Raw genomic sequence first — 23,090 nt, forward strand, 5'->3', positions numbered from 1 at the left:
TTTCTATATGTACTGCAATCTAGAAACTAAGTAGTTGACATCTCTATATGTTGCTGCAATCCTAAACTAATTATATGTGCTTCATTGGCAGCAGCAAAAGAAAAAGGAAAATTTCCATTTTTGGCCCTCCAACTATGGCTGCAGTTTGTTTCTAGCCCTCTAACTCGAAAACCAGACACGCGCAGTCTCTTAACTCTCAAACCCGTTTAAAATTGGCCCTCGCGCCCATTCGACCGTGGTTTCGGCCCAGTCAAACACACCACGACCGCGGTTTCGGCCTGGTCTCCATGTCTGACGAGCCAGGTCCATGGTGGCTCCCGTAGGCGGCGGTGCGACACTCGCGCGGGGGCGCACGCTGCCATGTTGACTATGGGAGCAGCCGCCGGGAGAGGGGCGCGTGGATCCGGTGGGTGGGGCGTGGGGGGTAGGCGCCCGAGGCACGCGTAGCCGGACCTGGAGAGGGGTGGCGGCCAGCGCAGCGACGACATCTCATTGGAGCTCGCGGGTACGGCCTCTCTAGACCTCGCGCTCATGGCTAGGGTGCACGAGGAAGAACCGGCAGCGCTCGAGGATGGAGGCCGGGGCTCGCTCGCGGCAGCGTGCAAGGAAGGAGGCCGGGGCGCGCTCACGGTGGTGGCCAACGCAGCGACGCCGTCTCGTCGGAGCTCGGGAGCGCGGCCGTCCTGTCGCAACTACGGCGCGTGGGACTCGACGTGGGGGCACGACAGTCCATGGCTGCCTCGCCGGGTCGCGCCTCGGCTAGCCATGGCGGCCTCTCCGGGCGTGGCCTCTTTTGCTCGTCTAGCCCCAACACGCAACGAGGCGGCGCCATCGGGCGAGGCGCATGGCGGCAGCCATGGACGGGCTAGGTGAAGCTCACGGCAGCAGCCACGGCCACGGCCGGACCGGGCGAGGGCATGGCCACGGCGGGGGCCATCCCACGGCAGGGGCGAGTGGGCCATGGCGGGAGTGGCGGTGAAGAAGAAAGTGCAGCCAAGATAAAGTACAGAGGAGTCTGCTTCCCTTCTCTCCCCACGATGAAACGACCGAGCGCATGCGCTCGCGGATGGCGACCAGTGTGGCGACTCGCTGGAGAAGAGCTCGTCTAGGCCTTCCCTCTCTCGGGCCACCGCGTCGAGCATGTCGAGCTGCTTGAACAGACTGCGGCTGGCGCGCCGCGACGGCCACGCCGTCCGCGAAGCGGAAGAACGCCACGATGTTGCGGGTGGTGATCTTGGCGAAGCACTCAGGCCAGACCGGTCGTGGCAGGGGCTCGAGCACGCGCGCGTAGAGCTGACGCTCCGCGGCGAGCACGGAGGCGATAGCCACGTGGAAATGCGGGCACCATAGCGCCATGGCCGACTCCAGCGACTCCCACTCCATGGCGTTGATCTCCTCCGGGGTGTACGACTTGAGGTACATCGGGTTGAGCCGCTACTGGACCAAGGGAGGGTCCCTCCGCAACGTCCCCGTCGGGGGCGGCAACCGTAAGAGCAAAAGCTCCTCGTCCTCGTCCTCGGCGACGTCGACCTCACCCAAGAACACGAAGCGGTCCAAGAACTCCAAGCGTCGTCGCGTCGCCCCGGCGCCGGACCCGCCGCACCCGGCACGGACGCCTCCACTGCCACGGCCGACATCGCGAACACGGCACCATCGACGGAAGCCGCAGTAGCGACGGTTGCCGCCTCGGAGAAGCCGACCGCGATGGAGCAGCCCGCAGCAGTGGTTGTCGCCACGGAGACGATGCCGCCGGTCGCGCCTTCGGCGGCCGTCGTCAGCGGTTTCACGGACGATGCGTCTACGGCGCCTGGGCTCGGGCTAGCAGATGTTGGCAGCGTTGGCGGCGGCAAGGAGCTGCTGCCGGACCCGAGCCACTTCGAGTGGCCGTCGGGCTGCGACCTGGGGTCCTACTGGGGCACCAGCGTGTTCGTCGACACCGACCCAGCGCTGTTCCTCAACCTGCCGTGAGCCCGTGATGCTGCCACCATGGACCTGGCTCGTTAGACATGGAGACCGGGCCGAAACCGCGGTCGTGGCGGGTTTGACTGGGCCGAAACCACGGTCGAATGGGCACGAGGGCCAATTTTCAACGGTTTTGAGAGTTAAGGGACTGCGCGTGTCTGGTTTTCGAGTTAGAGGGCTAGAAACAAACTGCAGCCATAGTTGGAGAGCCAAAATGGACTTTTTCCAAAGAAAAAAGGTGGTGTACAGCCTCAAGAAGTAGAACTGGAACATAATGGCAACAACAAAGCACTTGAGCTTCAAGAGTACACTGTTATTGGGAATTTTACCCAGCTCATAACAGCTCCAACTTTGGCAAATGTGGAGCTTCCCGATGTGTTCTAGCTTCTACAACTAGTTAGATAGTATTTTGGACAGGGTTGACTATAGTATTTTGCGGGCTAACTATAGTATTTTGTGTAGTATGGCACAATGCCAATCAATACACTTGTAAGTAGTAGATGGCTGCTTTTGATCACTTGATTAGCTATGCCCTTGTTGCTACTGTTAGTAAGCACCAAACAATGGCATAACTGAATTTCTCCAGTGGCTTGTTTCTCAACCGATGGCTAATATTTGGATAACCAGTACTCAGAACTTGCTTGTCAATTGAAGCCTAATATATTTGAATGATTTAGTGATATGCATGTGCTCTTTTGCTGGTGAAAATCTTCTAACATGTAGTGGATTGGCCACTGATTTGTGATGAGAAGCTAGAAAAATTATTGCTGTCAGAAGAATTTTGAGATGCATATAGACTGTAGCAGCTTGGCGCTTGTTAACTGAACTCGAAATGATACAGAGATGCACATAAATTGAAGCCTACTGTTTTTTTTCTTGCTCACGTCTGCCTTGGTTGAGAAAAAGGCTAAGTTCTAGGCATTTGTTTGGGCAGCCGTTGGATGGGAAGTCTATGGTAGATACAACAAGGAGGCAAGTTACGTGACTTGGAGAAGGTAAGTCATTCAGATCCTCTGCAGTCGGCGTCGTCGACTTCAGTCTGCAGTCCACGAATCCGCGCCGTTGGCTGGCATCCGATGAACCATATTAGCCAGGCTACCACACGAGAGGCAGTCTAACGGCCCATCTAAAGCCCACAACACGGGATGCTCGAGCACGATGTCTTCCCCGCCGCCGCTGCCGTCTTCCTCGGCGACTCGTTTCTTCCCCACGACTGCTGTCTTCCACTCTTCCTCGTTGCGCGTCCCAGAGCTGAATCTCTCCTACGAGCCCATGTATCCGGTTTCCTCCATTTCCTGCTGCCTCGGCGCCCGGACGCCGTCGTCGTCCCAGGGCCAGGGGGCGTTCCTCGCCTCGTCTACTGGCCGTGCGGCTGCCGCCGTGCCATGTTCGGGGCTTAGGCCCTGCTCGGTGATGAGATCGGCATCTCTTTGCCGACACGCACCTCCAAGTGCAGCCCCTGATGCTCGAGCTCTAGGTGGTTGTGCAGGAAGCTGCATCTCTGTGGTGAAATCTATTTGTGCAAGAAAGCTTGCAGTTCCTTCTATGGCTGTTTGTGCAAGAAAGCTAAGCACAATTTCTAGCAATTTGTGTAAATTGTGATTGTAGTGCTAGCAATCTGTGCAAATTGTGATTGTATATGAAGCAGAAAAATTAGACCGATCTGTTATTCTCTTGCTGGCAGTATCAAACTTCAGTCACAAAATGTGAAGCATTCGCTGCGCAAGACGTAAACAGGCTCAACTACCATCATCAGGTTCGTTTGATCGTATCATTCGTGATATAGTATTTTTTTTCTTATAACAAAATAGCATCATTCGATTTATAAGCCACAGAAACGATCTAAGCGAACCGGGCACATAGCATTTGGTTCGTGTAACTGTAACGTGATTTGATTACTGCATGTAACAGATTCTATTATTCAATGTTTATTTCCGCACTCAGGGAATCGAGTTCCGCCGTTAGCTTATACCGCACTATATAAAACCGATACAGCTCCAACCTCAGCGTAATTAAATAACGATATGTTGCCTTCTCCCGCAATTCCATTCCCTTTGCATTTCCGTTACCATTTCAGGGACCAAACGCCTTGTACACTTGAACCATATAACCAACGCCGCGTTTAGTTCGGGCTCGGATTCGGCGCTGTAGCGACACTGTAGTACAGTAGCGACACTGTAGTACAGTGTAGCATTTTGTTTTTATTTGTTAATAATTGTCCCATCGTTGACTAATTAGACTCAAAACGTTCGTCTCGCAAAGTACAACTAAACTGTGCAATTAGTTTTTGATTTCGTCAACATTTAGTACTCCATGCATGTACCGTAAGTTTGATGTGATGGGAAATTTTCTTTTTGTATAGTGTTAAATTCTAGAATTTGGAGAACTAAACGTGGCCCAAATCTATTCTTCAAATCAGCCTAAACTACAGACTTTGCACTGGTCAGAGTATAATTCACACTAGTTTATGAAAGCGTCACAGCTTGATAGGGCTGAATAATCACGTGTATAATATAACTGGGGATTTGCTCGCCCTGGCATCCTGATCTCATATGTGCTTCTGCACCGACAGTAGGATCTGCCGGCTCCCCTCACTCCTCGATCCCACCACGCGTCCCCGCCCTGTCCAGCCGTCCTTCCCATCCAAACCCTAGCCACCGCCGCGTCTCCCTCCAGCCGGTCGACATGGAAGGCGCATGGATGGCCTCTCCCTCTAGTTCCAATCTCCCAACTTTGTGCCTTGGCGGCATGGCCGTCTTTACCTCCAGCTCAGGCTCCGCCTCCGCTCGGGACGCGGATGCCGGTGCGAGCGCATTAGAGTTCGGGAAGGAGGCGGAGGCGGAGGCGGAGGCGGACCGCGGCCATATCTCCGCCTCGCAGGCGAACCTCCTCGCCCGCGCCCACTTCCTCGGCGGCGGCGGCGGCGGCGTGGAGGAGGCGGAGGCGGACTGCGGCCATATCTCCGCCTCGCAGGCGAACATCCTCGCCCGTGCCCACTTCCTCGGCGGCGGCGGCGGCGGCGGCGGCGCCGGCGAGGAGGAGGAGGAAGAGGTGTTCAGCACGCCGCCTCTCACACAGCAGGACCCACAGAGGCAGGGCCAAAGCCAGCGCGGCCAGGCGGGGGAGGGCGAGGACGGCATCGCCATGTGCTCCATGCCCTTCACCCAGACCCAGCCTTCCTCCCCTTCTTCCGCTTCCTCCTCTTCCTCGGATAGCCGGGAGCGGAAGCCGCGGAAGCCTAGGATCTGCACGAGGAAGGTGAGAGCCGGCGCCAAGATCAGGACTCCGACGCCGACGCCGAGCCCCAGCCCCAGCCCCGAACTCGACCCTCTCGTCAGGATCGTGCTCATGATCCTCACCGCTCCTCTTCCAACCACCGGTCATGAGGATATCCTCGAGCTTGCCCGCAGCCGCGGCATCTTCTGAGTTGCCTATGTCACGGTGAGTGAGTAAGTAGCCCCTTCTGTTCTGCCAATCAATCAATCCATTTCATACGCTAGTATTGTGTGATTGGTTTTTTTGCATTGTTCAGCAACTACATATAACTATCGTTTCGGTTAATGTTGCAAGTCATTGTATTTTGAGCATGTGGAAGTTACTATGCTTTGTTTGATTGGCACAAGAAAACTAGCTAGCCATGACTATCCATCATTCACTCTTTCCACTGATGCATTGTGATATTAGCGGTAGAGTAACCTGTAATATTAGTGTTTTGCGATTTGGAATTCAGATGATACATACATATGTTTCTGGTTTGCTCACTTGCCCCCAAACCCACAAGTCTACCAATACTAGAAAGCAAGGTGTGGCCTTGCTGCGCCACAGCGTTTGTAGCAGGGCCAGTGTAATTGTGTATGGGTCAGAAAGATATTATGAGTCCAATCGGTGGAGGAGATAATATCTTCGCTGCGCCGTGCAAATCATTTGCCTTCCATTTTTTTCCCATGTATCGTCTCTGCTTGTGTCGCTGTTCTACTCCAGCGCTGGTAGTTGTCGTGGTTCTGGCCCTTGTGCCCTTGCACCGCCGATCTCTCGGACGCGCACCTTGTATTGGAACAGTGTGAGGGTAACGGTCAGTCCTATGTTGCACCTGAATGTAAGAAGTAAGCCAGCAGCAGTAGGTGTCTGCTCCACATTTTTGTGTCTCAGATTCCCCTTCTGTTTTTATATGAAATCAGAGAAGAGCAACTAATAGTCCCTTTTTTAATCAATTTTGGGCATGGAATTTTCTTTGTCCCCTTTTTCCGTTATGTGTAGAACTAGTACCGCCAATTCAAGCCGTCATACTTCTCGTATCTTGTGAAAAAACGTCTTGCGTAGCGTAGGGTGTGGCGTACGCCACTGACTTTCTGGTGTGCAGGATGCACTTCCCACATGATTGTACAGTAGGCGTTGGAGTCCTCATCTGTTGGTAGATGGAGGTGATCGCTTATGCGGAGCAACAGAAATGGCAGATACTATGTTCTCCCGCCTTGATAGATAGTTCAGCTAGAAAGCTCATTAGAAGTCGAATCAAACATTCAAACCTAAGGCCTTTATTGTTCTGTTCAGTACTTGCTTACTACCTTTCTAGTTGATAGGGACAGGCCTTCGTCGGAGTTGAAATAAGAGAAGAATGAAGGCCTGAGCATCTCAGCGGTGGGATTGAATACCCGGATCGAATCAGAGTTCACGCCGCCCGGCCTAAAGGGTTTGGGGGTGAGCAAGCCCATGAACTGTACGTTAAATATCTTCTCTTTTCTTACTAGTGAGGTATTTCCTTTTTATGAGAGATAGAGTTTCCTTTCGGGAATGGCCTCATCAGCTTCAACTTCTTCTACTTGCACTGTATTCACATCCACACCCTCTACAACTGGTTCACTAATGTCACCGACCTCAAACTCACCTTCTTCACTGCCTACCAACATGTGTACCTTGATTTTGTTTTACACTGATGCCCACCGCTTCTTCTTCCACAAAGATTCTATCGGGTATCAGGATTAGGGATACCCGGAAGAAGGAAGTTGATGGCCGACACCCCTAATATCGATACCCGACACCCCTGAACACCCTCCTCTCTCCGTACAGGTAAGACCCACGAGCTGGGATGAGGACGACTAGATGAGCGCACCCCGTCCACATGACCCAGGTGCGTCGTGCACCTCGACCGCTAGCCTCCAGCACGCCTGAAAGCTCTAGTTTGGTTTTGGTGAATTGATGAAACCCTAAGTGCTAATCTAGTTTATCAAAGTGATTATGAGATATGTAGCACTACTCCAAGTGGTGAAGCAAATGAAGATCATGACATGATGGTCATGCCATGGTGATGATCAAGTGCTTAGATTTGGAAAAGAAGAAAGAAAAATAAAAAGCTCAAGGTAAAAGTGAAATTTATAGGAGCTTTTCGGTTTAAGTGATCGAGACACTTAGCGAGTGTGATCATATTTAGGATCAATAGTCGTACTATTAAGGGGGTGAAACTCGTATCGAAATGCGGTTATCAAAGTGCTACTAGATGCTCTAACTCATTGTATATGCATTTAGGATCTAGTGGAGTACTAACTGTGGTGGAACCGCCTAATCTAATGCCTCACAGGAGTGCTTGTCTTCCATTAGACACTAAGCACTCGAGGGAGAACACTAAATTACTCGGTTCCGTCGGGCACACCTCAGGGGAGAACCCGAGAATCCACATTTTTGCCATTAGGATCACAAATGAGAGAATAAAGCTTACATCATTCTTAACCATTTCTTACGTCACTTGTAGTACAACATCAGAGTATAACATTTATTAGTATAACAGCGGAATGTAATCATATTACCAAAGTTATGAAGAATTTATTGTAACAGCGGAATATAAACATGTAATCAGAATTACAGCGAAAATAATTATCTATTCATGGCATGATGAAGTATTGATATTTAAACTACGACAACATATTACGAAACTTTCATTTACAAAAACATTTGGTGAGATTTATAAATAACAACTATGACCGCAGCGTAAGGAATCATCGCTGAGCCCACCAGCAGGTATCCACACACATGGGTTAGCTCTAGCATCCATCTATCATCTGCAATAGGGGGAATGAAACCCTGAGTACTCAATTGTACTTAGCAAGACTTACCCGACAGGAGGAAAGAAAAGACTCCAAGGATATGCAAGGCTATCTGGTTTGTGGGTTTATTGCATTTGCAGGAAGCATTACTAGACGTGCGTCCTTAAATTCGATTTTTATTTATAGCCGCATTGGTTCATTAACTAACCATTCTATGTAAGCACCTGTGCTACTTTCAAGCAGGTGGTAAGCAATCAGATTTCTCTTTTCCGTCTTCCATCTTTCATCTTTCAGTTCTTACTACGATGCTACTTTAAACCGTAGGCAAGCCGTACCGGATTGCTCGGCGATTCGCGAATCAATGCCTCCATCTGGGTACCTCGAAAACACACGCTCCGCTTGTACCCCAGGCACAAGCAGGACCAACCCATCACTCTCCTGTCCCGGGTGTCCAGATCCTCGTCCAAACTGGGACTCCAAGCCCCCGCCCCTGAGTCCCGAACTCAGTGCGGTGCAAGGACCTCCTCCACAAAAAGAAACCCTTACAGTCGGTCCAGAAAGAGCCGGATCTGCGACAAGAGAGCAACAAGTCTTCCAAGCGTTCATACACAAGTATGTGCTCGGGATAATAAATTCGTGACCTGCCTAGAGCCTTATGCAACGATCGGTCCTTAACCGACCAGACAGGGAAAACAGTGTAACCAAGCTATGCCCCGAGTCCACGGTGACACAACCTCTTACACCCACCAATATCCAAACCATATCCCTGTCCGGTCACCATTTTTTCTTTCCACCATTTATATTTTCCAAGTGATAATAATACAGTAATATATTTTCTATCTCTCGCGAGTGACATGCAATCACTCGACTTCTACCGGAGTTCTGTAGCATAGCATTCTACACGATCCTGTCATACTAGTAAGACTCATAGGATAAAGATATATATGCAAATGGGTTTCGTTCAACTCTTTAAAACTTAATGTACAAATATAATTTAGACTGCAGAAAAGTAGGGGTTATGCACCGGGGCTTGCTTGGGTAAGATATATTATAAAGTTAGTATCTGCATCTTCATATCATCCACCATCAACTGAATAGAAAGCCCATTGCATCATCTCCTGGAGAGAATACCATTACATCATCTTCGGATTTCCACTCATCCTTCACTTGATCCGTTGATCCCTCCCCGTATCTATATGATATGCAATGCGATGCGATGAAAAGACGAAATTAATCGACTGCAATCGTGACTCGTAAAAATACGATTTACGCCTCTCAAGTTAACGAGCTAGTTCTAACGACGACCGTACTTAGGCTACATATCCATGTTGTCGCATAAGACGTTATTTTCCAACAACTATTTTAGTTATATAAACCAACGGTGTTTCTTTATTCGCAATAGGACATTATTATTTATCTAGCAACTAATTATTCTAGAGCTACAAAAATTACGGTGAGCAGCTAATATTGCTAGGAACCTACTGTAAAGATTTCAGATCCAATACTATTACCAATTTATCACGAAGTTCCTACAAGTTTATATTTTACAATATTAAGTATCTTAGATTAATTATATAGCTCCCAAAAATATTACCAAACTATGTGAACAAAATATACTAACAGGTAGAGCATGATTTTAGTAGACTAACAAAACTGGTTTGGTATTTTTATGATTTTTCTATGATTTTTTACGAATTTTACAAGTTTACTTTATAAGCTAATTTAGAATTTACCTCAAAAAGAAAAGAGGCCGACGGCACTAAACTGGCCCAGCAGCCCAGGTGAATGCGCGGCCCACAGGAGCGCGCGCGGCCAGCGGCCCAAGCGACCGAGAGCGGGGCAGCGGCCCAGCAACGGCGACGCAGCCCAACACAGGGACGGGCGCGAGCGGTCCAGTCAGCCGGCCCATGCGCAGCGGCCACAGGTCGGCCCAGCGCGCGGACAGCCCGACGAACTGGCGCGCGGCGGCCCAGGCGTGGCGATCGGCCCACGACCTGACGGTGGCCACTGGCCGGCCCAGCAGCGCTGTAAGACGCGGCGGCCCAGGCGGCAGCAGACCCAGGCCGGCCCACGATGGGGCGCGAGCGGCCCAACGACGCAAGGCCGCAGCCCAACAGGACGTGCATGTATTCCTAAGGTATTTTTGGGTTTATTTTTCTACAAGAAAACAGCCACAAATTAGGTGTGACACAGGGGTGACGTCATCAAGCTAGCACGCACAGCCGGCCGCTAGCTCACTCGGCTTGCATTGCGCGAGCATGGCGTCTCGCCGCTCATGGTGCGACTGCGCGCGGTGAAGAGGAGGCAAGGCAGAGCAGGAGCCGCGCACGGGGAGGCGGCATTGAGGGCCACGGGAGCCGCCATTGACGACCACTGGAGCTTGGGAGTGGCTCGACACAGGCAAGGAGAGGAAGAGGCGCGGTGTGGAGAAGGTGGAGAAGGGTCTGGAGGTGCTCACCGCCAAACCAAACGAGCTGCAACGGCTGGACACGGGAGATCAACGGCGGTGGTCGTCATCATGCAAGAATAGAGGTGGCGTACGGCGTTGAGAGCCACGGTCCAGAGCGGTCCGCGGAAAAGGCAGCGAGGCACGGCGGCTGCTGTGGTTACGACGCGGGCAGCAGCGAGGCACAGGCGCACGGGCACGGAAGGAGCGAGCGAGAGCTTCCGGCGGCCGGGTTGTAATGCGAGCAGCGGCGCCTTGCCCAACTTGTCTAGAGGGAGGGCGAGCTGGGGGCAACAGAGCAGAGCTGGGTAGCGGCTCCAGTGCGGAACAAGAGAGCTTCGCACATGGGGAAAAAGGCCAAGGCGACGCGGGCGCTGTGGAGCTGTGGAGGCAACGCGGAGGCTTGCACGAACGGTGGCCGACCGCCGAGGGTGCTCGGAAGGACGGCGCGAGTAGTGCGGCCAGCAGCGCAAAAGGAGGAGCTAGGAGAGCTGGGAGAGAGCAGTGCGTGGCAGCAGCAGCTCAACCTTTGGCGAAAACACAACTGGAACTAGAAGATGGTGGAACGTGATTTTACCGCGAGTGCATCGGGCAGCTGGCTCAAGTGTCCACCTCAGAACTATCCAGAGCAGAGTAGCCGCTGCAAGGAGAAGCACTGCACCAAGATTGGACTATGAACGTGCAGTCACCATCCGTGCATGTGCAGCAGCAAGTGCGTCCATGACTGAAGGACGGGAGCGGGCCAACGAGGAAGCAAACTCGCGTGGTCATCTGCACGTCCAGTACAGCAGCAGCAGTACCAAGCAGAGAAACAAACACGCAGAGGCAGGCAAGGACACGCAACGCAGAGACAGACAAGACCGAGGCAGGACACGTCGGTTGGCAACGACAAGATCGAGACAGCGGAAACATGAGTGACCCGGCCAACATCATTTAAGGCGATCATCAGAGAAAGGACATGATGGAGAGGGAGCAGTGGCACGACGATGGAACTCGACGATGCGGCGCGACGCTAATAAACCAGAGTTGATTGATTTCGAACAAGGGGGAACGCACTACTGACAACAGGCGACGGAGCAGGGCAGGGAGACGTCCCATCATCGCTGTGGAGCTGTTTGCTCGCAAGTCAAACTAAACCAAGGCTTTCCAACTGAGCGTGCTTTTCAAAATAAACACATGAGCATATATATATATATATATATATATATCGTTCTATTTATTAATGGATTTTATTTTATTTATAAAAGTTGCTTTTCATGCTTAATCTAACGGAACATACCGTTCGCTGGCTCCGTCGTTCGTCATTCCTAAATATTTCTACGCACTGCGTAATTTAACTTGGGTGTTGATTCGAGTCCACAAAATCTAGGTCACCGGATTAACTTATCGCATCAAGTATGTTTTAAATCGCAAATCCGAGAAACCCGTTTTTGGAAATTTTACTTAGGTCTAAATCACGGTGCTAAATAAGCTTGTAACACCAGGGGTGTTACACTAACACCCTTGAAAACATTTGTGAAAATATGCTAACACATGTGCACAAGGTGATACACTTGGTGGTTGGCACATTTGATCAAGGGTGGTGAAGTTTGGGGTCAAAAGGAGCTATTTCGTATTGACCGAACTCTGCCTTGGGCAGTGATCGGACTCTGACCCTGCGTCCGGTCAGTGGTGCGCAGTGAAGGCCACCCTCGGTCCTTTGACCGGACGTAGAGAAGAAATAGGACTGGACGCGCTAGGGGTGCGTCCGGTCAGGTGATGACGTACGCTGATGAAAGCATCTGAACAGGCCAGAAACGACCAGACTTTGGTCCGCGTCCGGTCGCCTACGATCGGACACGTCCGGTCAAGAAAAATCAATTCTGGAACCTTACTGGAAACGACCGGACTCTTGTGATGGAGCGTCCGGTCACTTTGAGCAGTACGTCCGGTCGTAACTTAACACGTGGCGCGAAGCTGACTAGGCGTTAAGATCGGGCGCTCAGCATTTTAGGCTGTGGACACGTGGCGAAAATCTAAGGACCGGACGCTGGGGTCATGCATCCGGTCAATCCGACCGACGAGTCCGGTCGTCCCGATTTTTCAGGGAACAAGGAGCCAACGGCTCTATTCGTGGTGGCTCTCTATTTAATCCCCATGGCCAGCTCAAGCTCACACTCTTAGCCATTTGCATTGACATAGCCACCTTGTGAGCTTAGCCAAAGTCCTCCCACTCATCTCTATCATTGATTCATCATCTTTGTGAGATTGGGAGAGAATTCAAGTGCATTGCTTGAGTAATTGTATCTAGAGTCACTAGGTGTTCGTGTTTCGCTGCGGGATTCGCTTATTACTCTTGGTGGTTGTTGCCACCTAGACGGCTTGGAGCAGTGAGGATCGTCGAGCGGAGGTTGGTGATTGTCTTCGGCTCCGATCGTGGTGATTGTGAGGGGTTCTTGACCTTTCCCCGGCAGAGAGCCAAAATGTACTGTAGTAAATTGCTCGTGGCTTGTGTGATCCTCATTTTGTGTTCGTTGTGCGGCATCCTATTGACGGTTTGGCGTGTGATGTCAATTAGCGCGTGAACCTCCAAGTGAGTGAATCACCACAACGAGGACTAGCTTGCCGGCAAGCAAGTGAACCTCGGTAAAAATCATTGTGTCATCATTTGATTTCGAGGTGATTGGTCTTTATTGGTATTCATTCTTGTGATTTATTGGTTCATTCCTCGATTCGGCGGTTACCATCTTGCTTTCTTTTTACATTACCGTAAACTAGTTGTCAAGCTCTTTACTGTAGCTAGTCGTGAGAACTTGTTAGTTTATTAGTGTGGCTCTTTAGTTAGCCTTTGAGAGCATACTAACTTAGTATCGTAACATAGCCATTGTGTGGATAGAGACTATAGAAACTAGAATTGTGATAGGTGGCTTGCTGTTTAGTAGGCTAACGCAACACTCGCTTCGTCTCAGATTTGTCTAACCGGTTTGCTAAGTGTTGTAGAAATTTTTAATAGGCTATTCACCCTCCTTTTGCCATTAGGACCTTTCAAGTGGTATCGGAGTCGTGGTCATCGTGATTTGAGACTTAACAACCTTTGGTGTCAAATGGCTTAAATCAATAATACCAAGAAGCCATCTTAATTTGATGGCCCAAACTACCCCTATTGGAAGGCCAAGATGACAACATATATCAAGTCAATCAATATGAAAGTTTGAAAAGTAGTGGAGACCAAGATTGAGATAGAAGATCCGGAGAATCCCACCGTCGTCGAAGAATTGATTTTCCAATACAATGACATTACTCTTAGTGCCATTCATGATGCCATTGATGAGAGAATATTTGAGCAAATCAAGAATATTGAGATGGCTCATGAAGCATGGAAGTTGGAGGAATCATTTGAGGGCACTCAAGCCGTGAAGGGTGCCAAGACATATATCCTCAAGGAGAAGTTTGCTAGTTTCAAGATGAAAGAGGATGAAAGTGTGCCGGAGATGTTCCATATGTTACAAGTGCTTGCCAATGATCTCAAAGCACTTGAAGAAGAGGTGAAGGACAAGGACTTTTTTCATAAGTTCTTGAAATACGTACCCTCAAGATTTGGCACATTGGTCACTATTCTAGTGAGGAGTGGTTTGGATACCATGACACCAAACTAAGTATTGGGAGATATAATGACTGATGATACATATAGAGATGATGAGAAGGAAGAAAAGAGGGAGAAGAAAGATGACAAGAAGGATGACAAGAATAAGAGTGTGGCGTTCAAGGCCACATCATCCAAGGGCAAGGCAAAGTAAGAATCCCCAAGTGAAGATGAAGACTTGAGCTTTGATGAGACGGATGATGAGGAGATGGCTCTCTTTGTCAATAGATTTGGCAAGTTCATGATGAAGAATGGCTACCGTGCTAGAAGAAATAAGTCTTCATCCAAGAACAAGGAAGAATCAAGAAGGTGCTTCAATTGTGGAAGCAAAGATGATCTTGTTGCTCAATGCCCATACAATAGCGACAATAGTGATGACAACGAGAAGAACAAGAAGGACAAGAAGGAAAAGAAAGAGAAGAAGGACAAGATGACCTTCAAGAAGAAGGGTGGTTCATATGTAGTCACTTGGGATAGTGATGCTTCCTCAAGTGATGACGATGATAGTGAAGATGACAAGACCACCAAGAAGAAGACACTTGCAAGCATTGCTATCAATGAGAAGCCTTCTCTCTTTAATATTCCATCATGCTTCATGGCTAAGGTCACTAAGGTACAAACTTGTGATGATGAAAGTGATGAGAAACATGATAATGAAAATAAAAATAAGAGTGATAGTCATGATAATGAACTAAGGATGAATTGCTTGACATGCTAGATGACGCTAAAGAACACTTAGACATTAAGAGAAGGGAATACAAAAACTTACGTAAGGAACTAAAAGTCCTTAAGCAAGCCTTTGATAAGCTCAATGCATCTCATGAGAGGCTAGAGGAAACCCATGAGAAGCTTGGCAAGGTTTACAAGAAGCTTGAAAACGCTCATTCATTTTTGCTTAATGAACAAAATGAGAAGAAACATGTTGAGGCATGTGATGTAGGCTTAACTTATGATATAATTGATGAATCATTCTATAAGCATATCATTGTTGCTCCCATTAACTCTTCTTGTAGCACTTCTACTTCCACCTCATCCAGTAGTGACGGTTTCACATGTGATGCCTCACTAATGGTTGAGAATGAGACCCTCAAGAAGGAGGTCAATGAGCTCACTCACACCTTAGCTAAAATCTATGGTGGTGAGGACCGCTTGCTTATGTGCTTGGGTAGCCATAGGGCTTCTCTCTACAAAGAGGGATTGGGCTATACCCCCAAGAAAGATAAGGCGACCTTTGCTCCTCATAAGACTAATTTTGTGAAGAACAATGGTCAGTTTTGCACTAGTTGCAAGCAAGTTGGTCATAAAGAGCATGAGTGCAAGAACAAGAGCAAAAATGCTAATGTATCCTCAGTTAAGATTGATTCTTTCTATATGCTTACAAAGGGTACAAATGGTGTGAAAGCTAAGTTCATTGGTACACCATGGACGGGCTCAAAGAAGAAAGCCATTTGGGTGACAAAGAGCGTGGTCACTAATCTTCAAGGACCCAAGCAAGTTTGGGTACGTAAAAAGAATTGATCTTCTTTTGTAGGTCAATTACAAAGTCGGAGGAAGGCATTGGGTTTTTGATAGTGGGTGCACTCAACACATGACCGGTGATGCAAGAATGTTCAATTCAATCAATACCAATGGCAATGATGGTTATGATAGTATCACATTTGGTGACAATGGCAAAGGCAAAGTCAAAGGGCTTGATAAGATTGTAATATCCAATGACATGAGAATTTCTAATTTGTTGCTTGTTGAGAAATTGAACTTTAATTTGCTATCCGTGGCTCAATTGTGTGATCTTGGATTCAAATGCATATTTTGGGTAGATGATGTAGAGATCATAAGTGTAGATGGTTCTAACTTCATCTTCAAAGGTTTTAGATAGGAAAATCTATACTTGGTTGATTTCAATGATAGTGAAGCTTAACTATCTATATATTTGTTCACTAAGTTTAGCATGGGTTGATTATGGCATAGAAGGCTTGGTCATGTTGGAATAAAACAATTGAATAGATTGGTTAAGCATGATTTGGTTAGAGGGTTGAAAGATGTTTTGTTTGAGAAGAATAAGCTTTGTAGCTCTTGTCAAGTCGACAAACAAGTTGGAAACATTCATCCTAGGAAAAGCATGATAAGCACTAGTAAAGCATTTTAGTTATTGTACATGGATTTGTTTGGGTCAACACAATACACTAGCATCGGTGGAAACAAATATGGTTTTGTGAGAGTGGATGGTTATATTAGATACACTTGGGTATTCTTCCTAGTGGATAAAAGTGATGTGTTTGCAACATTCAAATCATTTATCAAGGGCATTCACAATGAGTTTGAAACAACCATCAAGAGAGTTAGAAGTGACAAAGGTAGTGAGTTCGAGAACACTAGAATTGATGAGTTGTGTGATGAATTTGAAAATTCTCGATCAAGTACACTCCACAATCAAATGGTCTTATTGAGAGGAAGAATAGAACACTCATTGATATGGCAAGGTCTATACTTAGTGAGTACAATGTGAGTCAATCTTTTTGGGCCAAAGCTATCAACACGGCTTGCTATTGTAGCAACCGTCTTTATTGTCACCCATTGAAAGACAAGACACCATATGAGCTCTTGAATGGTAGAAAGCCCAACATTGCATATTTTCGGGTCTTTGGTTATAAATGTTATATCTTAAAGAAAAGGCACTAGATTAGGCAAATTTGTCAAGAAATGTGATGAATGATTTCTACTTAGGATACTCAACTACTAGCAAAGCATATAGAGTTTAAAATTTGGATAGTGGTACTCTTGAGGAAGTTTATGATGTTGAATTTGATGAAACCAAGGGTTCTCAAAATGAGAATGAGAACTTAGAAGATGTTAGAGGCATTCAACTTTCAAATGCCATGAAAAACATGGATGTTGGTGAATTAAGTCCTAGGTAAGTGAATGAAGATGAAGATGAACAAGTGCAAGTGCTCTCTAACACAAATATGCAAGACGATATAAATCAAGCTAGTACAAATGGCTCTCATGACAATGAACAAAATCAAGTGGTTAGTACATCATCTCGACCAAATGATCAAGCAAGTGCAAGCGATCAAGTTTCAATACTCCAACCAACCAATATTGCAATGGATCATCCATTGGATACTATCATTGGTGATATTTCAAGAGGTGTGCAAACTAGATCAAGATTGGCTTTATTTTATGAGCATTTCTTATTTGTGTCGTCTATTGAACCAAAGAAAATAGATGAATCATTAAAGGATGTTGATTGGGTGAATGCTATGCATGAAGAATTGAATAACTCCACAAGAAATCAAGTATGGGAAATAGTAAAGAGACCAAAAGGATACAATGTGATTGAAACCAAATGGGTTTTTAGAAATAAGCAAGATCAAGATGGGATAGTAGTAAGGAACAAAGCAAGATTGATAGCACAAGGATATGCACAAGTTGAAGGTTTTGACTTTGGAGAATCATATGCCTCGGTTGCTAGATTGAAAGCAATTAGAATCTTACTAGTCTATGCTTGTGCCCTCAACATTAAGCTCTATCAAATGGATGTCAAAAGTGCATTTCTTAATGGTTACATCAATAAAGAAGTATATGTTGAGCAACCTCTCGGTTTTGAAGTTGACAAGAAGCCCGACCATGTGTACAAGTTGAAGAAGGTATTGTATGGCTTAAAGCAAGCACCTAGAGCATGGTATGAGAGATTAAGGGACTTTCTACTCTCTAAAGGGTTCATGATGGGCAGAGTTGACAACACTCTTTTCACCAAGAAGATTGGCAAAGACTTATTTGTGTTGCAAATTTATGTTAATGACATCATATTTGGATTAACCAATCAAGATTTTTGCGAAGAATTTAGAAAGATGATGGCTAATGAGTTTGAAATGTCTATGATTGGAGAGCTAAGTTACTTGGTCTTCAAATCAAGCAATTGAAGAATGGTACATTTATGAGTCAATGCAAGTACATCAAAGACATGCTCAAGAAGTTTGGCATGAGTGATAGCAAAGCCATTAGCACACCAATGGGGACAAATAGCAACTTAGATAGTGATGCAAGTGATAATATGGTGGATCAAAAATTGTATCGGTCTATGATTGGAAGCCTACTCTATGTGACCGCATCAAGGTCGGATGTCATGTTTAGTGTATGTATGTGTGTAAGATTTCAAGCCTCACCAAGAGAAAGTCATTTGAAAGCTACAAAGAGAATATTGAGGTACTTGAAGCATACACAAAATATTGGTTTGTGGTATTCCAAAGGAGTAAAGGTTGAGCTAGTTGGTTTCTTCGACTCGAATTATGCGGGATGAAAGGTTGAAAGGAAGAGCACCTCGGGCACATATCAAATATTGGTCGGGCACATATCAATTATTGGGAAGATCACTTGTTTTATGGTCATCAAAGAAGCAAAATAGTGTTGCATTATCAACCACCGAAGTCGAATATATATCTGCCGGTAGTTGTTGTGCACAAATACTTTGGATGAAGGCCACCTTGAATGACTTTGGAATCAAGTTCAAGAAAGTGTCATTGCTTTATGACAATGAGTGCAATCAAGTTAACCAACAATTCGATTCAATATGTAAGAACAAAGCACATTGATGTCCGCCACCATTTCATGAGAGACCACCAACAAAAAGGGGACATTTGCATTGAGAGTATAGGCACCGAAGATCAACTTGCCGATATATTCACCAAGCTATTGGATGAGAAAAGGTTTTGCAAGCTAAGGAATGAGTTAAACATGTTGGATTTCTCAAATGTGTTGATGCACCCTTCACTTATATGGCATGCCTCTACTTCGAGCAATCTAAGATAAAAGTTGATTGGCATGGCATATATCCTTGCTAAGGACATGTTTTGTGCATCTAGTCATCTTTCACATTTAATAGGCTCATTCAAGAAAATCGAATTATTTTTATGTTTGTATGGTACCATTATTGCTTTTATGCTTAATTTGGTCTAGTGGTAGCATATGACATGTTTGTGGACTTATAAATCTAGTGTTTGATCTAGAAAATGAGTTCTAAGTGTTTAACTCAACATGGTACAAGATAACCTTTATTTGGAGGTGTGAAGAAGCTTGTCCTTGGATCAAACCGAGTTAAATATCTTTGGCAAGTATTCTAGATTGAACCAAATTTGAGAAAATGATTATCACTTCATTGATTGACATTGATAATCTCAACCTATCTATATTTTGAATATTTGTGGTCATTAATGACAAAGGGAGAGAAATAGTGTACAAAAATAGTGAACAGCCAACAAGAGGGAGAGAAACAAAGATGTAAGTGATGGGGGAGAATTTGACATAGGGGGAGAGATGGATCAATTAAAATTTTAAGCACACAAGTAGGGGGAGTAAGCTCATAAACTTGGTGGATGCATTTGAATGAACATTTCATATATTTGCTTGCATGGCACAAGTTTTAAATTTCAATATCCATGCATGTGTGGTGAATGCTAGTTGTAGGTTTGAATGATGAAATGAAAAACTAGCATGCATAAGTAACTAGACTCATGATCATATTACAAAAACTAGACCCTTGCTTCTAATGTTGATCTCATAGGGTATTCTAATTTTTGTGTATGTCTAGTTACTTATGGTGTTAAGGATGGTATATTGGTGCACTCCGATTGGTATCACACTTCAAAGATCCATCTCTTATACCTTAGCATCATTTGGCAGACATTGTCTCCTATATTTTCTATCTAAGCAATGTGTAAGCTACAATCCAAACTCTTAGCACATATGTAGAGGGAGCAATTGCTACCATTCAGGGTTTACACATGGTAAATATGCTTGGGCAAGCAACATGGATTCAATTAAATTTCAATTCATATCTTTGTGTAAGGGTTGTCATCAATTATCAAAAAGATGTAGATTGAAAGCTCTAGTTTGGTTTTGGTGAATTGATGAAACCCTAAGTGCTAACCTAGTTTATCAAAGTGATTATAAGATAGGTAGCACTACTCCAAGTGGTGAAGCAAATGAAGATCATGCATGATGGTCATGCCATGGTGATGATCAAGTGCTTGGACTTGGAAAAGAAGAAAGAGAAAAACAAAAAACTCAAGGCAAAGGTAAAATTTATAGGAGCTTTTTGGTTTAAGTGATCGAGACACTTAGCGAGTATGATCACATTTAGGATCGATAGCCGTACTATTAAGAGGGATGAAACTCATATCGAAATGTGGTTATCAAAGTGCCAGTAGATGCTCTAACTCATTGCATATGCATTTAGGATCTAGTGGAGTACTAACACCCTTAAAAACATTTGTGAAAATATGCTAACACATGTGCACAAGGTGATACATGGTGGTTGGCACATTTGATCAAGGGTGGTGAAATTTGGGGTCAAAAGGAGCTATGTCGTATTGATCGGATTCTGTCTTGGGCAGTGATCGGACTCTGACCCTACATCCGGTCAGTGTTGCGCAGTGAAGGCCACCCTCGGTCCTTTGATCGAAGGCTGAGAAGAAATAGGACTGGGCGCGCTGGGGGTGTGTCCGGTCAGGTGATGACGTACGCTGACGAAAGCATCTGAACAGGCTAGAAATGACCCGACTCTGGTCCGCGTCCGGTCGTCTATGATCGGATGCGTCCGGTCAAGAAAAACCGGTTCTAGAACCTTACTGGAAACGACCGGATTCTTGTGTTGGAGGGTCTGGTCACTTTGAGCAGTGCGTCTGGTCGCAACTTAACACATGGCGCGAAGCTGACTAGCCGTTAAGATCGGGCGCTCAGTATTTGAGGCTGAGGACACGTGGCGAAAATCTGAGGATCAGACGCTGGGGTCCTGCGTTCGGTCAATCCGACCGGCGTGTCCGGTCACCCTGATTTTTTCGGGAACAGAGAGCCAACGGCTCTATTCGTGGGGGCTCTCTATTTAAGCTCTATGGCCGGTTCAAGCTCACACTCTTGGCCATTTGCATTGACATAACAACCTTATGAGCTTAGCCAAAACCCTCCCACTCATCTCCATCATTGATTCATCATCTCTGTGAGATTGGAAGATAATCCAAGTGCATTGCTTGAGTAATTGCATCAGAGGCACTTGATGTTCGTGTTTCGCTGTGGGATTCGCTTGTTACTCTTGGTAGTTGCCGCCACCTAGACGGCTTGGAGCAGCGAGGATCGTCGAGCGGAGGTTGGTGATTGTCTTCGGCTCCGATCGTGGTGATTGTGAGGAGTTCTTGACCTTTTTCCGATGGAGAGACAAAAGGTACTCTAGTAAATTGCTCGTGGCTTGTGTAATCCTCATCTTGTGTTGGTTGTGCGGCACCCTATTGAGGGTTTGGCGTGTGATGCCAATTAGCGCGTGAACCTTCAAGTGAGTGAATCGCCACAACGAGGCCTAGCTTGTCGACAAGCAAGTGAACCTCGGTAAAAATCATTGTGTCATCATTTGATTCCGGGGTGATTGGTCTTCATTGGTATTCATTCTTGTGATTGATTGGTTCATTCCTCGACTCGGCGGTATAACCATCTTGCTCTCTCTTTTTATATTACCGTAAACTAGTTGAAGCTCTTCAGTGTAGCTAGTCGTGAGAGCTTGTTAGTTTGGTTAGTGTGGCTCTTTAGTTAGCCTTTGAGAGCACACTAACTTAGTATAGTAACATAGCCATTGTGTGGATAGAGACTATTGAAACTATAATTATGGTAGGTGACTTGCTTTTTAGTAGGCTAGCGCAACACTCGCTTCGTCTCATATTTGTCTAACCAGTTTGCTAAGTGTTGTTGTAGAAAATTTTTAATAGGTTATTCACCCCCCTCTAGCCATTAGGACATTTCAACGCCCCACCTATAGGCCTCGGTTTGACGCCCCCCATCCCCCGGCGCCTGGGCCGTGCCCCATAACTCTCTACCTTTGAAGTATAAAACACTTAGATGCAATATACGTCTGAAGCAAAAAAAACATTTAGAACATACACTTGAAACGTGTGTGAAACATATGCAGCATCTAGATAAAATACTTTTAACTTGCAACATAAAAACATTTATTGCAACAAACGGCTGAAACATTTTGAACATATTCTTACGACATATATGTGTGAAACATATGCAACATCCAGACCGAAACGCTCATAACATACGTCTGAAACAGATGAAATGCTTCGAACAAAAGATTGCAACATGCCTTTGAAACACTTGCAACATGCCTCTGAAACATTCTGGTCTACTTTTGCTACATCCATATCAAACACTTGCAACATATCTCTGAAACATCTGAAACACTTCAAATACATTTGCAATGTAGGGGGAGGGGGCCGGGGCCGGTCGATTCTGGCCTCGGGGTGGGAGCCGGCAGCGTGCGAGCACCACCTGGGCGACGCGCGTGGGAGGGAGCGGCCCGACCAATAGATGTGGATGCGCACGATGGGTAGGAGAGAGGAGAGAGTGGCGTAGGTTGGGCGCGTGCGACAACAGCACCCTCGCCAGCAGAGGCGGGCACGCTGTAGAAGGCCGCGGCGGGGCGGAGGCACGATGGAGAGCGACGAAGGCGGGCGGCCACACTCGCGCGCGGTGGAGAGAAAGGATGGCAGCCGGCCAGGCGCGGTGGAGAGAGCCGTGGTGGAGCACGCCGCGATGGTGCGGTCGCGGTGCTGGGGGCGCGGCGGAATGGGTGCAGGCGCTGCGGGGAAGAAATTGAGAGCAGAGTATTCGCTAATTTTTTTAGCAACACGGTGCTGAATTCGTTGGTCCGTTCGGTAGGCGTAGCGACCCACCAACAGCGGCGTACGACGCATTCCTATCGGATCGGCTCTGACCCAGCATTACCATTGATTATATAGCACCATCACCTTTGTAGAGGCGTTTGTTTAATCCTACTGGTTTGTGAAGTTTGGACATCGCATTTGAGATGCCTATTGGACCAGCGTGTGCAAATCTTGCGATCACCGCAAGCACATGCGACTCAAGCGTACTTATTTTCCAAAATGGTCTTACACTCGTACTAGTAGCATAAAATTCAGATCGTTCTGTACATATACAATTTGTCGCTCTGATTACCTGAACACAAGCTTAGAAA

At 46.8% G+C, this 23,090-nt stretch overlaps 2 pseudogenes; both read left to right on the forward strand.

The window, feature by feature from the left end:
- The first annotated feature begins 1,354 nt into the window (after positions 1 to 1,354).
- On the forward strand, positions 1,355 to 1,968 carry LOC136455203 (dof zinc finger protein MNB1A-like; annotated as a pseudogene).
- A 2,561-nt stretch (positions 1,969 to 4,529) lies between these two features.
- Positions 4,530 to 5,549, forward strand: LOC136453221 (uncharacterized; annotated as a pseudogene).
- Positions 5,550 to 23,090: the final 17,541 nt, after the last annotated feature.

The sequence above is a fragment of the Miscanthus floridulus genome, chromosome 5, assembly GCF_019320115.1.
Source record: "Miscanthus floridulus cultivar M001 chromosome 5, ASM1932011v1, whole genome shotgun sequence".
Taxonomy (NCBI): Eukaryota; Viridiplantae; Streptophyta; class Magnoliopsida; order Poales; family Poaceae; genus Miscanthus; species Miscanthus floridulus.